Source organism: Notolepis coatsorum (assembly GCF_963971535.1).
Source record: "Notolepis coatsorum genome assembly, chromosome: 4".
Classification (NCBI taxonomy): Eukaryota; Metazoa; Chordata; class Actinopteri; order Aulopiformes; family Paralepididae; genus Notolepis; species Notolepis coatsorum.
The window spans coordinates 49,177,001-49,195,659 of record NC_140168.1 but is presented as its reverse complement, the minus strand read 5'-3'; the positions used below and the strand labels follow the sequence as shown (position 1 = coordinate 49,195,659).

The 18,659-nt window shown below is 46.8% G+C and overlaps 1 protein-coding gene across 1 annotated transcript in view; it reads left to right on the top strand.

The window, feature by feature from the left end:
- Positions 1 to 3,276: 3,276 nt before the first annotated feature.
- The window catches only part of LOC311227324 (uncharacterized protein), a 32,273-nt gene continuing 16,890 nt past the window's right edge, over positions 3,277 to 18,659 (top strand). Inside the window, exon 1 of the mRNA XM_084312927.1 lies at positions 3,277 to 3,358. The gene's annotated coding sequence lies outside the window, so the exon portion shown is untranslated. The remainder of the gene's footprint in view (positions 3,359 to 18,659) is intronic.

The following is an 18,659-nucleotide window of genomic DNA, read 5'->3' as shown; positions in this document are numbered from 1 at the left end:
GCCGAGACAAGCTCCTCTAGCCAGGAGTCGAAACTCCGTTAACTCCAGAGAGAGGCTGAACCGCTGAACGCAATTTATACGCATGGAAGTATTGATTACGCCATAACGAATCATTAAAAAAATATACCGTTAACTGGAATATGTTGTGTGTGCCTTTACACATGTTGGATAGGATTATGTAATTGGTTTGTATAGCTTCGCGTATAACGTTATTTCGCGTGACTTCACGGTTTATTCACATTTCACAACACAGCCAGCGTTCAACTTGTTTACACTCCCCACTTACTGTACAATGTAACATTTAGATTAACCCAGTTGTCTATCTGTATGTCATATGTTACGATGAATTGAAAATGGGGGACCCTGATGTAAACAAGACGAAAGTCTTTCTCTGGGGTCTGCATTCCCTTAACAATTGTATGTATTGAGCTTTATACAACGGCATGCAAATTTCTCGATTCTGATTGGCCATTAACACGTCTTTATTGGCAACAATCCACGGTCCTGGGCTCAGGACCCGCCCACAACCGAATCACATAATCACTCCGCCGGCTCACTCCGGGAGAATGTTGATAGCGCCAGAATGTTGATAGCGCCATAAGCCCATAACGACTAAATATGAAGCGATTCTGTCAAGGGGAATGTGTTAGTCCTTTAAACAATGTTGGATGATGTAATTGATGGGCCTTGAGTCAATCTAGAACAAAAGAAAAATCGCGGATTGATTGATAGATTAATTGATTGATTTAAATTTCTACTTCCTTCCCACTGACTGCAGCGTTCACTCTCACACTGTCCGACGCTGGCGTACCCACAAACACACACACACACACACGCACACACACACACACACTCCTGTCTGCAACAGCGGGGGAGTCAGAGAGAGAAGCAGCGCTGTTTTAAGTGAGCATGGTCTATTGAATTGATTGATTGGTTGATTGCTAATTTTATTACTGTACCCCTGGTTTCCAACTGGTTAAGTTTAGGCTAAAAGAAATAAATAAAAAAATAGGGCGAAGAAAACGTTTTTTTTCCTATAGGGCAAAGAAAACCTTTTAATTTGTTTTACCTACTTTATATAGAAGCATCTAAGAATGAAGTTCTATGGAAAGTAGGTCTGCATTCCCTTAACAATTGTGTGTATTGAGCCGTACTGTATTGTACCCATTCTGCATCTGGTAATAAAATTTTCAATCAATCATTCCAATAATACACAGTTGGATGTGTTAGTTGGTTGGATGCACTTCAAGCTGCTTCCACATGAGGCAACTTCTCTCAATCATTCCAATAATACACAGTTGGATGTGTTAGTTTGGTTGGATGTACTTCAAGCTGCTTCCACATGGAGGCAACTTGTCTTTTTTGTAGTTGTGGGAACTACTTTTTCTGGCGGATGGTTTTTTCAATAAATCTTCGATTAATGTGTGTTTATTGTATAGAAATAAGGTTGGATGAATCTGGCAGTTGTATAAAAGCTTTACACCACGTGCAGTCGTGATTTGTGACCAATAAACCATGCCTAGGGGGGTCTAACGACCCTCGGCTGCGCCTCGGGCCTAACGACCACCCCTAGGCATGGTTTATTGGTCACAAACCACTCCTGCGCGTGATGTAATGCTTAAGTACTGTGTACTGTACCCATTCTGCAATCTGTTAATAAAGTTTTCAATCAATCAATAACTAGACAGTTACAATATAACATTTAGATTAATTAACCCAGTTAATGCCTTAAGAGAGAGAGGCTGGTGGTCAAGTCAAGAGTTATTTGTCACAAGTTGTTTATTTGCATACAAGTTTACAATGAAATGCGGGTGGTCTTGCCCGCAACGATGTGCATAATACAATAGTAATAACATATAATAGAATCCAATAGAACGACATTGTGCAATAAAACAAGTAAACAGAGTAGGGCATATCGGTATATGTACATAGGTTATTTAGAAGAAGCAATGTACAGTCCCCCCCACCCACCCAACCTCCTCCAATGTACAGTTTCTACGTCAAATGTATAGCCTTTCTTTTCTGGACTCTTTTTGTATCACAAACAGTACTGTATTTGTAAATCTGGTATGTCATAAATGTCTAAATGTAGCAGTACTGTCCATCTGTCTACCTGTATGTCATATATGTTATCATGAATTGAACATGGGGGACCCTGATGTAAACAAGACAATGAATTGAAAATGTCTAGGCCTACCACAAGTTCAAAATCTGGTATGTCATAAATGTCTAGATGTAGCAGTACTGTCCATCTGTCTACCTGTATGTCATATATGTTATCATGAATTGAACATGGGGGACCCTGATGTAAACAAGACGATGAATTGAAAATGTCTAGGCCTACCACAAGTTCAAAATCTGGTATGTCATAAATGTCTAAATGTAGCAGTACTGTCCATCTGTCTACCTGTATGTCATATATGTTATCATGAATTGAACATGGGGGACCCTGATGTAAACACGGATTAACTGGGTTAATCTAAATGTTACATTGTACAGTAAGTGGGGAGTGTAAACAAGTTGAACGCTGGCTGTGTTGTGAAATGTGAATAAACCGTGAAGTCACGCGAAATAACGTTATACGCGAAGCTATACAAACCAATTACATAATCCTATCCAACATGTGTAAAGGCACACACAACATATTCCAGTTAACGGTATATTTTTTTAATGATTCGTTATGGCGTAATCAATACTTCCATGCGTATAAATTGCGTTCAGCCTCTCTCTCTGGAGTTAACGGAGTTTCGACTCCTGATAAGCTTGTCTCGGCTCATGCGGGGGGGCAATCAGAGAGGGGTCTGCAAAAATGGAGTTCAACCAATCAGAGAGGGGTCTGCAGAAATGCGGCTACGAATTGTAGAGACGCGCGCGCGCGCGCTGTTGACGGGACTACCGGAAGAAGTTTGCCGCCAGCACCATAGATATATATAGAACACTAGATAGCTTAAGGCGGAGTCACCAGCGTCGCTGAACCGCCGCCATCTTGCCCCAGTCAGCCTTTGAGTGAGGGTGAGTGAGCTGCACAGACAAAAATACTCATAACTCGCTGAAATATTGACGGATTTACAAACGGTTTGGTTTATTACAAGCATTATTAACGTGGCTATGATTCAAGCGGTTTGTAAAAAAAATACTTAAAAACAAAGTAAAAAAGTAGACATTAATGTTATCAGTAGCTGAGCTGCCTGGGGAAAGATGGCCGCCCTACGACGACGTCGCTCTCCGTTGGCCGGCAGCGCGGGTAAGCTATCTAGTGTTCTATATATCTATGGCCAGCACAACAAAAAGCTGGATTTCAGTCTACATACTGTGAAATAAACTATTAGCCACACATCTTACAGAAGACTTTTAAAAGGTACGATCTTACTCTGTTGTTTCCACGGCTGGATGGAAGCGGGTTATTATGTATTGCTTTTCAGTACTACTTGCGACTGCATGAATAGTGTGCAACATTTCTTTAATTGTATGTTTTTTTTAAAGCATTGCCTATAACTAAATTGAGTTCTTGACTGTCTGTAACTATACTTAATGTTGCATAGGCTTGCTAGCTACACCTCCCGCCATGCAGTAGTCTTTTCAAATAAATAGACATGGCCTATGCAACGTTCCGTAGGCGTCATGAGACCTCCGCCATCTTGGTATTGGGGGAAACAAGCGGATTTCTACGATCAAATGAATGCGTTGAGTGAATGAATGAATGAAAACTTTATTTAACAGATTGCAGAATGGGTACAATACAGTACGGCTCAATACAGACCTGAGAAAGACGTTTGTCTTGTTTCCATCAGGGTCCCCCATTTTCAATTCATATAGACATTTATGACATACACAACATACATGACATTTATGGCATAGGGACATATAGGTATTTAGTACTGATACATTTGTGACATAAACGGTATTCAAATATACAGTACTGTTACCCCTAGATCCTGACAGAGTATATACATATGATGGGGAGGGGACTGTACATTAGGAGGGGGTGGGTGGGTGGGTGGGTGGGTGGGAGAGAAATATACATACGGCGGGGAGGGAATATATACATGCGGTGGGGAGGAGACTGTCTATTAGGAGGTGGTGGGGGTTTTGGGCATTTATGGTGGCCAGTTTCGAATTGCAGCCTCCCGTAGGTGCTCTTTAAGAGCGGTTTTGAATGTGGGCAGGGATTCACATTCCTTTACAGCTTTGGGTAGGGCGTTCTACATTGTTGTGGCATAATTGCTAAACGTGTTTAGTCCCTTGTTTGAGCCGAATCTGGGTTTAACATGATTTGTTGAGCTTCCTCTGGTGTAGTGGTTGTGGTATTCACTGACCTTTGGGAAGTATTTTGACATGTACATGGGCACCCCGGTCGTATAGTGTATCTTGTAGACCAGGCCCATTGCAAGTTGCTGTACTAGTCTGTCGTCTACTCTAAGCCATCCTAGGTTGTCAAAGTGGGCAGGGGTGAGGTGGGTTCTGGGGTTTAGGTCAAGTAGTAGTCTGACCAGTTTGTTTTGTGATGTTTGTAATTTTGTTTTAAGCGCCTTTGAGGTGCTTTGGTACCATGAGGTGCATGCATAGTTGTTGTGAAGGGCCAGATTAGGCAGAATATATATATTTATTTATATATATATTTAATTGTATTTGTGTATTCTCTAGTGTTCCCTGATGTCCCTTGTGTATTCCTTGTACAATATGCATTGGATGTCCATTCTGGCCTACTGAGCATCCCATGGTAGTCTCCATTCTACTATTGGTCGAGACCTTGGTGCCAGGCTGCCATGCCCCTCAGACCCAGTTCGGGCGTACCGCTCGACATGTGCGAACGGGTCCTGGTTCCGCGTGGGAATTTGGCTACCGCACCACTAATGGGACTATTTGTTCATGGTGCGTATATATACTGCGCTACTGGGGTAGGACTTTCTTTTCAGTCCAGTTTCTTACCCTCCAATAGAGTCACAGACGTAAAGCCTCCCCGCGACGCCACGTGTGGGAGTAAGGCCAAGTTCGCCTACCATCGGTATTGAGACATCGTGTATATTAATATTTGAATAGTCATATTTGGCACTATATCGTCGAGTTGGACGTAGTCTATTAAGTTAATAATAGTCTGTTAATATATAGTGCTTCGTGCGGTGAGAATACTACCGTAGTCAGTACCCCATCGTTTCGGGCAGAGAACTGGCTGCTTACCCAGGGTGGTTGACCCTATGTGAAGCTGCACCCGAGGAGCCCCAGAGCCGACGAGCGAGTGGACCTGTATACCGGATTATTCTACCGACGACAGCCCGCCTTCCCAGGCACGGATTATGCTTTGGATACTTTGATTATTCCATGGATAAAGACCCCCGACACTGCCGTGTGTTGGAACCCCCCCCCCTGGAGAGGACGCAAGGTGAGGAGACGCTCTGCAAGACGAGGTCGCTTCACGTCTCTCCCCCGTGGACCGGAGAGAGCCGGCCCACAAAGAGTCCACCTGCTTTCATCTGTGGTCCAAGGATCGCCGGCGCATTGAACGGCACTACAGTGGGTTCACCTGGGATACCCTTGGCCGGACGAGGCAGCCGGATTCTACCCCCCCCCCCTCCTACTCCTGTCGGCTTACAAGCGACCGGATTAACCCAGTGTATCTAGTATAATCATTAAAGTATCATTGCTGTTATTCCTTAACTATTCCAGGTCGTATATTTACCACCTGCGCCTTCAGAGATTGGACATTCTCTATTGATATACCGATGAATACTCTTTGCCATAAAAGTGCATACTATTTCAATTCATAAATGTAATTAAGTGATTAAGTGCTTATTCTACACACCATCGCTGTGTAGAAATAAAGACCTGTTTCTAATTCGTACATTTGTGTTGGATCCGTTTCATCTACGTGAGAGTGTTCATGATAATATATTTATGCCGTGTACTGGGTGGCCGAATATTAAGTACAAAGGTAGTGGTAGTAAGTATCATATCTAGTAATACAGTCAGGGAATTGTACCCCTCAGTTACAATTGGTCCTTCGAGCCGGAGGGTAATTAGTGTAATATTAATATAGTGTTATTAATATTGAAATGGCCTATGATGAACACTCCACGAAACGATCCTCCTAACCAACGCCCGCAGCGCGAACGACGGCTCCCTCAGTACTTAGAGGCTTACGCTGTCAGTCAACAACCTAGTCTCCTACTAACAGTAAACGCGGTAAAACTAGAAAGTAAAAGTATGTCTAACCCCAACGCCCAGACTACCCCGACCATAGAGGCCCCTACGGGCTCTAATGTAACTGACCAAGTTCACGGTGGGGACCAGTGGGAACCAGACATGACTTCACACCCCGCCAGTACTGAAGAAGTAGTCCCCGATGAGTCCCGGGAGGAATACAACGCTACCGAGAGAGAACTCGGCACGGAAGAAGACGGGGAGAGCACCGTGGAGATAGAGCTCCAAGGCTCCGCAAGGAGTACCCCGAGGGAAGGCTCCCTTATACAACCGCCTTCTCCCAGCGAGGCAGAGAGGACCCTACAGCAGGCCTTCCTCATCAGCCTGAACGCCGCTGCTGAACGCGACCGACTGCAGATCCAGCAGCGGAGCGAAGAAGAGCATATACGTCTAGAAATAAGACGCATTCAGATGGAAGAGAATGTGGCCCGAGACCGAGCAGACAGCCAGCGAGCAGCTGCTGGTGCTCTACGGGACGCAGAGCGCGACAGACAGCAAGCGCAACTAATAGAACAGCTGATCAGACGGACAACACCCTCTCCCTCCGCCAGAGGCTCCAGGAACTCGTCTAGACACACCTCCAGGGCGGCATCCCCTAGCCGAGTAAACAACCCTGAACTTGACCAACAGACGAGGTCTATACCCCCCACAGACCACCTCCCCCCACCGGTCCAAGCGAGACCTAGCAACCGGGAAGGAGCAGCATATCCTGTGGAGAGGCTAAACCAGAGACTACAAGCACTGGATGACCTAACTGAAGACGAAGAGGAAGAGGAGGAGAACCACGCCCGACGACAGCACAGTACTCTACCGGACCAGGAGGTCTGGTACAGCCCAGGCGATACTCCCGCGGAGCTGCGCTACAGACCCCCGACTCTATACACGGGTGAGCACGACGCACGACCCGCACCGAGGAACAGCACCTGGACAAGCGGGCCATGGTACACTGCCGGTACCAGCCCATACCAAGGAGCGGGAGGAGACTCGCCTAGGAGGCCTCTCCCCCAACGCTCGCCGATGTATCCACAGTCAGCGTCATACATTGGCACGCCTATGGTACCCGACTTCACCCAAGAGAACCGGGCCCAGTATACAGAACTCTGCATGTGTCTGGAGACCATGTTGGTGGATGTATTGGATGAACGCCACAAATACGCCATCCTACTGAAGCACTTAAAGGTGCCCCGCGCACATAATATAGCGCTCGCCTACGCGACTTCCACCACCCCATACACAGCAGCGCTGGTAGCATTGGACCAGAGGTATGGGCGCATATGGGATTACGTGATCCAGGAGATCCGACACATCGACCGCTTACCCCCAGCAATAGACAATCGAGCACTGGACGACCTGTCCATCAGAGTGCAGTCCCTGGTAGGGATGTTGGGAGCGCAAAGAGAGAAGGGGAGGCATGAACTTTACGCCAACTCAAATGTGGAAAGGATCCTGGAGAAGCTGCCACCCGCTCGTCAGGAGCGCTTTAGGCGGCAGAGGGACCACAGAGACCCGAATGGCCCCGAACCGAACCTCCTCGATCTAGCAGACTTCCTGGCGAGAGAAGTCAGCAGCCTACGGCTAGATACATTCGGACGGAGCACCCCTGGCTCCAGAGAAGGAACCAGACGACTAAATGATGGAAGAAGATCGGTGACTGTGATGCACCAATCGGAGTCAGTACCGAGCAGCAGGAGCCACAGTACCCCCTCCAGAACGGAGAAGTGGAAGATAGTGTGCCCCTACTGTGAGAAAGAACACTGGCTAGCGCAATGTGACTCCTTCCCCAAGCTGAACGCGGAGGAAGCAGGTCAATGGATAAAGTCCAACAAGCGCTGTTTTCGCTGTGCGCGCTCACACATGGCAGCCGAATGCCGCTTAAAGAAAAGGTGCACCAAGTGCGATGGAGCCCATCTGGACATACTTCACGACAGTAACAGACGGCGCCCTTCACCTGCACCATCCAGCCGCAAAGCGAGCGTCATGTACATCGATCCCGCCAGCAGCAGTGGAGCCCGAGTACTCCTAAAAGTAGTGCGTGTGACACTAAGCTACCAGAATAAAGTCCTGGACACTTACGCCGTCCTCGATGACGGGTCAGAGAAGACCCTGCTGCTCGCCTCCGCTGCGGCCCAGCTAGGGCTGCGGGGAAGCGAAACCCAAATGACAATTCGGACAATAAGACGAGATTTGAAGACGATAAAGGGCGAGAATGTCTCATTCTCTATCGCAGCAAGCGGCCAGCCTGAGCGACGGTACCAGATTGCAGACGCTTTCACCAGCCAAGAAATAGGACTGTCGCGGTACACATACCCCGTCGCCAAGCTGATGGAGAAATATGCACATCTGCGCAAGTTACCGATCCCGCTCATAGACAATGCTATGCCGACCCTGTTGATAGGCTCCGACCATGCAGACCTCATTGTCCCGATAGACCGGGTTCATACCGGACCCCGAGGCTGCCCTGCAGCAGTCGAGACCCGTTTGGGATGGACTCTCCAAGGCCCGCTCGCCAAATCTCTCAACCGAAGTACAGCCACTAGATGTCTCCACTCCCGAGTCACAGAGGGAGAAACCGCACTCCTGCAACACGTAGAGCGGCTATGGACCTTAGAACAAATGCCCTTTAAGAACGGAAAGAAAGACATTCGCTCTAAAGATGACATTTACGCAATTCACCTCCTCGAGACAGGGACCAAGAGAGTCCCGGTCAACGGCGTGTTGAGATACGCCATGCCACTCCTGCGGCGAGAAGGAATGCCTACTTTCCACGCCAAGACAGACGCCACAGAACGGTACCTGCTGAACACGGAGCGGCGCTTAGCCAAGAACCCCGCCCAAGAGAGTGTATACCGCGCTGAGATTGAGAAGCTCATCACAGCGGGACACGTCACAAAGATGGACATTAAAGAGGCTGACCAGACCACTGAATCGTGGTACGTGCCCCACCACAAGGTCCATCACAACGGTAAAGGCCGCATAGTATTTAACTGCAGCTACCAGATCGGATCCCAAAATCTGAATAAAGAGTTACTGCCCGGTCCCACACTCGGCCCCTCCCTACTCGGCGTTCTACTCCGCTTCCGCCAGGAAAAGGTGGCCATCAGCGGGGACATTAAAGGAATGTTCCTGCAGGTGAGATTAGTAGAGGCGGACAAGCCCCTGTTACGGTTCCTATGGAGAGATAAGCCAGGAGATGAGCACCCAGCCATCTACCAATGGGAAGTCCTCCCCTTCGGAACGACGTGCAGCCCCTGCTGTGCGACATTTGCACTACAGAAACATGTAGCAGAGGACCCAGCAGCGGACGAAGAGGTCCGACACAGCGTAAAGAACAGCTTCTACGTAGACAACTGTCTACAAAGCCTTTCAACCCAGGAAGAAGCCGAGGCTCTCCTGATTAAACTCCGCGCCTCATTGATCAAAGGCGGCTTTGATCTCAGGCAGTGGGCCAGCAGCGATCCGCAAGTACTGCGCAGCCTCTCCTCCGAGGACAAGGCAGCCAGCAGCGAGACCTGGATGGCTACAATCCCGGGAGAAGCCCAGGAGATGACCCTGGGATTGGTGTGGCGATTCAAAACAGATTCGCTTCACTACAGACACAAGCCCCTGACTACGGAGCAGGGAAGGCCGGCGGCGGCGCCGACCACCAGACGGAGTGTGTACACAACACTCGCCCGACAATATGACCCGCTAGGATGTATTCTACCGTACACCACCAGGGCAAAAATGATTGTACGAGCATTGTGGGACAAGGACCAGGGCTGGGACGACCCCATTCCCGCACACCTTGCATCCACCTGGAGAGAGTGGGAGATGGAGCTCCACTCACTCCCAGGCGTTAATATGCGCCGAAGCTACTTCCCACCCACGGTGAGGCCAGAGACATGTAAAATGGACTTACACGTCTTCAGTGACGCCTCAGAGGTCGCATACGGATCAGTAGCCTACTTGCGGGCCCAAGACCAGGGGGGAGAGATCTACACAGCATTTGTCCTCGCCCGCTCGAGAATAGCCCCACGCAAGCAACAATCTATCCCACGTCTAGAGCTCTGCGCAGCCCTAGCCGGAGCGCACCTAGCCACGCTCATCCAACGTGAGCTCACCATACCGGTGTCTAGAACAATCCTGTGGTCAGATTCCACGACGGTACTCGCCTGGATCAAATCGGACTCATGCAAGTACAAAGTCTTCGTGGGAGTCAGAGTCACCGAGATTCAAGACTTAACCGAAGAGTTAACCGGAGAAACAGAGTGGCGCTACGTTGATACAAAACAGAACCCAGCTGACGTCATCACCCGGGGGATGCCCCTGGATGACCTCACCCGTCGCAATGTCTACAGTGACGGCCCCGCATTCCTAAGACTCCCGGAAGGACAGTGGCCCATGCCTATCCCGAGGGAAGCAAGTCCAGAGGAGGTGGAAATTAAGAAGTCTGTGTTCTGTGGATTGAGCACCGTAGCCTCCACCGACCCTAACATAGACGATTGCACGTCCATAGAGAGTGCACAACAAAGAACATTCCTGCGGTACCACCCGGAGTGCAAGTCCCCCGCTGATATGTCAGCAGCTAACTACGAGGAAGCAGAATTGCTTCTACTGCAGCGAGCCCAGAGAGACTCGTTCCCCGATGAATTGGCCTGTCTACAGGGAGGAAAGCCCGTCCCATCCGACAGCAGATTAATTCATCCGGCCCCCGAGAGCGACGCTCATACCCTCATCAGAGTGGGTGGTCGCCTACGCAGAGCCCCCAATCTACCGGATGACATTAAACACTACCTACCGTCTCTACAGACCCGCCAGAAGTGGGTAAAGGAGAGAGACAATTTGACAGAAGGAACAGTCGTCATGATTATTGATCAATCACTGCCCAGAGCTATGTGGCCGGCCGGCCGCGTAAGCAAAGCGATCACCGGTGCCGACGGCAAGGTCCGAGCAGCTGAAGTGCTCGTCCAGGGTCGCACTTACACCCGTCCCGTGGCGAGGCTCATAGAACTGCCCCGACTCCCAGACACAATCGATGATGACCATGACCCGATAACCCTATGACTTTGTGAAGTTGACTGACCCCTACAGCAAACCCTTATGTGTAAATAGACAACGCGATTAATCTGTCTCTGTTTAACTGATTAGGTCTGGGACCTATTCAGGGGGTGGCTGTTGTGAAGGGCCAGATTAGGCCGAATATATATATTTATTTATATATATATATTTAATTGTATTTGTGTATTCTCTAGTGTTCCCTGATGTCCCTTGTGTATTCCTTGTACAATATGCATTGGATGTCCATTCTGGCCTACTGAGCATCCCATGGTAGTCTCCATTCTACTATTGGTCGAGACCTTGGTGCCAGGCTGCCATGCCCCTCAGACCCAGTTCGGGCGTACCGCTCGACATGTGCGAACGGGTCCTGGTTCCGCGTGGGAATTTGGCTACCGCACCACTAATGGGCCTATTTGTTCATGGTGCGTATATATACTGCGCTACTGGGGTAGGACTTTCTTTTCAGTCCAGTTTCTTACCCTCCAATAGAGTCACAGACGTAAAGCCTCCCCGCGACGCCACGTGTGGGAGTAAGGCCAAGTTCGCCTACCATCGGTATTGAGACATCGTGTATATTAATATTTGAATAGTCATATTTGGCACTATATCGTCGAGTTGGACGTAGTCTATTAAGTTAATAATAGTCTGTTAATATATAGTGCTTCGTGCGGTGAGAATACTACCGTAGTCAGTACCCCATCGTTTCGGGCAGAGAACTGGCTGCTTACCCAGGGTGGTTGACCCTATGTGAAGCTGCACCCGAGGAGCCCCAGAGCCGACGAGCGAGTGGACCTGTATACCGGATTATTCTACCGACGACAGCCCGCCTTCCCAGGCACGGATTATGCTTTGGATACTTTGATTATTCCATGGATAAAGACCCCCGACACTGCCGTGTGTTGGAACCCCCCCCCCCTGGAGAGGACGCAAGGTGAGGAGACGCTCTGCAAGACGAGGTCGCTTCACGTCTCTCCCCCGTGGACCGGAGAGAGCCGGCCCACAAAGAGTCCACCTGCTTTCATCTGTGGTCCAAGGATCGCCGGCGCATTGAACGGCACTACAGTGGGTAGGGATGGGTATCGTTAGGATTTTATCGATACTACTACTCTTATCGATACTGCTTAACGGTTCGGTACTTTATCGATACTCTTATCGGTTCTTTTTGGTTCTTTTTTTGCAAGAAAAAAAGACAATTAATTAAGAACAGAATCAACATTGCTTTATTATTTATAAATACAACTTTATAAATAAGTATTATAAATAAATATAATTTCTTCAGCAACAGCAGCAGCAATGTTCTTTTATATAACTTTATAAATAAATATAATAAATTAATATAATTTCTTCAGCAACAGCAGCAACAATGTTTTAAATGTGTCTGACTCTGAATTATAGACTTTTTATAATAAACAACAAATGCAAAAGGCTAACAGAACTGTGACACTCGTTCACCCTATCCTCTGTCATCCTTCCTCTAGCTGCTAGGGAGAAAGGACTTTGGGTGGTGGAGGGAGGTAGAGTGGGATGTGTGGTGGCCCTGGGCTCACTGGGCTGGGACATAGTGGCTGACGCCTCAGCTTGACGATCTATAAAAAGTTTAGATTGTAGTATTTGTAGCTAAACAATTGTTTTGTTTATTAGCCTATTTGTAATAATTCGTTATTAGCCTAGGCAACTCCGTATCTTGGCTTACGGTTACGGCTGCAGTGGATGCAGATGGAACACTGCGCGCAAGGCAGTCGAATACGCGCATTTCTGCACACTAATATCATGTTTTGCCAACAGATGTTTTGATAAATTGATTTGCTCGTATTGCCACCCTTACTGGCAAATGTTTTGTTGCACTTGTGGCAACGTGCATTGTCGGCATTGACCCTTGTAAAGTATATCCATACTTTAGAACGCTTCGCTCTATCCGCCATGATCACGACTCAGTGCATGCAGAGCTGCTGTCTGTGTGCAGAGCGCTATAGCATGGGGCGTCGGGGACAGAACTTTCATTAAGGAGTACCCGTATGTAGTACCCGGATGTCTATGTGTAGCACTAGCGAGCGACTCGCGAGGAGTGTGTGTAATAATGACTCGCTGCAGCTCGCTTCTCGTGCAGAGACAGAGAGGATCGTTCGCAACTTTTAAATAATAATAATAATAATCATTTCTCTAGAGTATCGATAGCAGTACCGAGGACGTCAGAGCTTATAAATACTCCGGTATTTTCTAATATAGTACCGGTTCCCGTTTAAAACCGGGGTCCGGGGGGCATCCCTAACAGTGGGTTCACCTGGGATACCCTTGGCCGGACGAGGCAGCCGGATTCTACCCCCCCCCCCCCTCCTACTCCTGTCGGCTTACAAGCGACCGGATTAACCCCCTCTAGTGTATCTAGTATAATCATTAAAGTATCATTGCTGTTATTCCTTAACTATTCCAGGTCGTATATTTACCACCTGCGCCTTCAGAGATTGGACATTCTCTATTGATATACCGATGAATACTCTTTGCCATAAAAGTGCATACTATTTCAATTCATAAATGTAATTAAGTGATTAAGTGCTTATTCTACACACCATCGCTGTGTAGAAATAAAGACCTGTTTCTAATTCGTACATTTGTGTTGGATCCGTTTCATCTACGTGAGAGTGTTCATGATAATATATTTATGCCGTGTACTGGGTGGCCGAATATTAAGTACAAAGGTAGTGGTAGTCAGGGTTAGAAATTAAAAAAAAATTTCAAGGGCTTTTTTTGCCCCCCTTAATTGCTTTTCGGGGCTTTTTTTGTATTTCGGGGGCACAACATTTTTATAATGAAAATTAACATAAAGATTATAAAACATTGTTGACACTTTTTTTTACAGTCTTCGTCCCTATGTTTGATAACGTAATGTTAATGTCTCCATATATAGGGCTCTACGCTAACCTTTTTCCCAAGGAGCACATGTGCTCCTAAATAAAATGTTAATAAATAAAATCTAAATACAAATTTAGGAGCACACAGAAATTTAGGAGCACAGTGACAATTGTTCAAGTAACACACACACACGCACACGATGTGTGACATCATGGCTTGGTTTCATGTTTTGAGGTACCTTCAATTATCTGTAAATAATACATACATACTCTATCTAAATAGATTAAATATTATTGTCCCTGAGTGAGGGCAAGTTGTGTTGTTGTCTTGATATAATAACCGGTTGCCTCTGGATCAATGAATGTCTAATATTGAATAATATTATTAGATATTTTATTTTTAACATCCCTAATTCCAACAGTCAAGAGGCTTGTTTCAAATTGATGAAAAACCTCACACACGCAACGTTTGTGAGTATAGGCTCTGGCCAGATCGATCAATGAAATACGTTGCGCGCTCAGCGCTGTGGAATGAAGGAAATGCGCATCGGGATCGGATTTGGATGTTATTCTTTTGGAGTTGTGTTACAAATGGAATGGTCTTTCCCCGCCGAACACAAGTTACTTAACGTTACACAGGTCGCGCTATGCAGATGCTTAGCTTGCTAACGTTAAGATAGCAGTGTAATGCTTGATGAGAGCAGAGCGCTCTCTCTGTGTTCGCAGCACCTCTCAAGTGCCTGTAACACGCAGCGGGCCCCGCCTCCCTCCTCCTTGGAACAAACATTCCACCCAAAAACTGAATTTCAGTCCAGTTTCAATCTGAACTATTAACAGCGGAGCTGTTTTGTAATCTTCACAATCACTCATCTGTCTCGCACACTGCAAGTAAATGATTTTTCCGGTTTGCACACACATATTATTAGGGGCAATACGAGGGAAATGCTCGCACTGTAGAGCATATATATAATTATATATATAATTAGTAAACTGTCGGGGGCTTTTTTTGCCCCCCTTAACTGAATTTCGAGGGCATTTGGTCAATTTTCGAGGGCATTTTGCCCCAAGCCCCCGTTAATTTCGAACCCTGGTGGTAGTAAGTATCATATCTAGTAATACAGTCAGGGAATTGTACCCCTCAGTTACAATAGTCATAGTACCCTTGAATGAGTGCTCCTGCCAGAGTCTTCAGGGTATTCTTGTTTACCAGAGAGGAGATCCGGTACAAGAATCTAGTTCGTTGGTTGACTTTTTTTATTACATTGGATGCCATTTTGTCACAGGAAAGATTTTCCTCTAGGATGGAACCCAGGTAGGTAATTTCGTCTTTCCTTGTGACAATATTGTCACCCACTGTAACTGAGAAGCCGTCGGTCTTGCTGAGTTTGTTATTTGAACCGAAGAGAATGGACTCTGTTTTGCCCATGTGTAATGATAGTTTGTTATCAGCGAGCCATATGCAGATTTTTGCCTAGTTCCGAGCTGAGGGTTTTTTCAACCTGCAACTTGTTCTTGTCAGAGACCAGCAGGGCTGAGTCGTCCGCAAACAGGAACAAGTTGCAGTCACAGGCTGACGACATGTCATTTGCATAAATTAGGAAGAGTAGCGGTCCTAGTATGCTTCCTTGTGGAACACCACAGCTCACTGTGAGGGGGGGGGATAGAGTACCGTTTACCTCTACCATCTGTTCTCTCCCCTCCAGGTAGGATTGCATCCAGCTCACTGATAAGCTATCAAAACCAATTGCTTTTAGCTTGTCCATTAGAATGGAGTGATTGACAGTGTCGAAGGCCTTTTGTAGGTCCAGCATGACCATGCCGCAGTATTTGCCCGCGTCCACCTCTTGTTTGATGTGGTCGTTCAAATAGAGGAGGCATGTGTCAGGAGTGGGACGTTCTGAAGCCAGATTGGAATTCATAGATTAGATTTTTTCCCGCCAGGTACTTTTCGACCTGTTCGTAGACTATTTTCTCCATAACTTGAGCTCCGTTTTTATTACATATTTGAGATTCATTCTTGTTAATTTCATAACCTTTTCTTATAATTTGTTTTGACATTTTTAGGTCAACATGGCATTTAACTATTTCGCAAGATTTTCTGGTGATTCTAAGTGCATGTTCCCCCCCAAGCCATAGACATGCACTTAGACAGAAAGTTAAAAAGACAGGAAAGTTGACTTAGAGAATAAAGTCATAAATTGATCATGTAACCAAGTCGTATAGACGAGCTTATAGCGTTCTGGTGTGCTAATTACGGTAAAGTCTTTGATTGATTGATTGAAAACGTTATTAACAGATTGCAGAATGGGTACAGTACAGCTGTATTATTTTTTTATGTTGATTCCCAACGCATGCTGCATATTGCTACTGTTGACACCAGTAACATGCAATGGGATTTTTGTCCTGATGCTGAACAAAAACGGAACTTCCCTACTGCACACTGCACAGTAGGAGCTGCTTTTTCACAGACTGAACAGTAGTTTGTAAAAGCATAGTGTAGGTTAGGGTTAGTAGCTTCTGTCTGATTGTGTTGGTACTGAGGGTAGCAGGGTTAGTAGCTTCTGTCTGATCGTGTAGGTACTGACTGGTCAGTAGGGTTAGCTTCTGTCTGATTGTGTGTACTGAGGGTAGTAGGGTTAGTAGCTTCTGTCTGATTGTGTCTGTACTCACTGGGGGTAGTAGGGTTAGTAGCTTCTGTCTGATTGTGTACTGAGGTTAGTAGCTTCTGTGATTGTCTAGGACTCTAGGTACTGAGGGTAGTAGGGTTAGTAGCTTCTGTGATTGTGTAGGTACTGAGGGTAGTAGGGTTAGCTTCTGTCTGATTGTGTAGATTATATGAGGGTACTAGGGTTAGTAGCTTCTGTGATTGTGTAGGTAGTAGTACGGTAGTAGGGTTAGTAGCTTCTGTCTGATTGTGTAGATATTATGAGGGTAGTAGGGTTAGTAGCTTCTGTGATTGTGTAGATACTGAGGGTAGGGTGGGAATCACCAGTTTCATCACGATACGATATTGATTCTTTGGACAACGATACGATATTTGCCGATATCACAGTCTGCCACGATACTATTCGAGTCAGGTGCCTGCGATCGATATGAGGCGATATTATGTGCCCATTTAACACAGTCACATTTAGATCAACAACAAAAAAGGCTACGGAAATATCAATTGACGTTTTTATTTTTGAGCTCTTCCAGACATTTAAATGAAAAACAATCTATTGTTTTGAATACAAATAGACCTCCTGTTCACTTTTTATATATTGAGCTTTAAACTTTAAAATGTTTTGGAACTCACAATCACAACACGCAAGCTAAAACCCCTTCCTCTCCCAAACTTCCTACAATTGTTTTATGTTGCATGATGATCATGAATACATTTATTATGTATTCATGTTTAAATATCAACATTATCTGTCCATCCTCAGTAACACACACACTCTCTTAGCTGTCCATCGTCTCTACAATGATGACGCTTGCTCCAGGGATGGGGGGGGGGGGGGGGGGTGTAGCGCCGCTGCCGCTGGTGCCACTTCTCGTGGGCGTTGAGTCCGATCCTAGAGCCGCACACCCGTCCACAGAAGGGAAGCCAGATACCTGGGGGATCAGGATGCCAGCCGCCCGCTGGTGTCGTTGCGTGCGCCTCTCAGATCTTCACACACACACACACACAGAATGCCCCTCCCCCAGTCCCCACACACAGAATGCCCTCGCCCCGCCTCCTTCCCCTCTCCTCTCTCCTGTTCTCTCTCTCGGTTAGCTGCTTAGCTTAGTTAGCTTAAGCAGACAACGTGACGTTCATTTAGATATTTAACCCGACGTGGGCATAAAGGAATGGCGACGATGCAAAGCATGTTGGATGCATTTGACCCGTTGCGGGGAAAAAACTGCACAGACTTATATCGGGTCGCAAAATAGACGCTCTGTAGCGCTGCTCTGCTGTCTACACGGAGTTTCACAATACGTTGCATCGATCCTATTTGATTATTGATAATAGATCGATATATCGATCTGGATCGATGTATCGTCCCACCCCTAGCTTCTGTCTGATTGTGTCGGTACTGAGTAGGCTTGGGCGGTATGACGGTATTACGGTATACCAGGGTATTTCGAGATCCCGCCGGTATGATTCTCAATACCGTGACGTCACAGACTGCTGGCTGGTTGCTGGCTAACTAACGTGGCTAATCGTTCTGAGAGCTAACATCTCTGCCTGGCTGGTTGCTGGCTAACTAACTTGGCTAATCGTTCTGAGAGCTAACATCACTGCCTGGCTGGTTGCTGGCTAACTAACGTGGCTAATCGTTCTGAGAGCTAACATCTCTGCCTGGCTGGTTGCTGGCTAACTAACGTGGCTAATCGTTCTGAGAGCTAACATCACTGCCTGGCTGGTTGCTGGCTAACTAACGTGGCTAATCGTTCTGAGAGCTAACATCTCTGCCTGGCTGGTTGCTGGCTAACTAACGTGGCTAATCGTTCTGAGAGCTAACATCTCTGCCTGGCTGGTTGCTGGCTAACTAACGTGGCTAATCGTTCTGAGAGCTAACATCTCAGCCTGGCTGGTTGCTGGCTAACTAA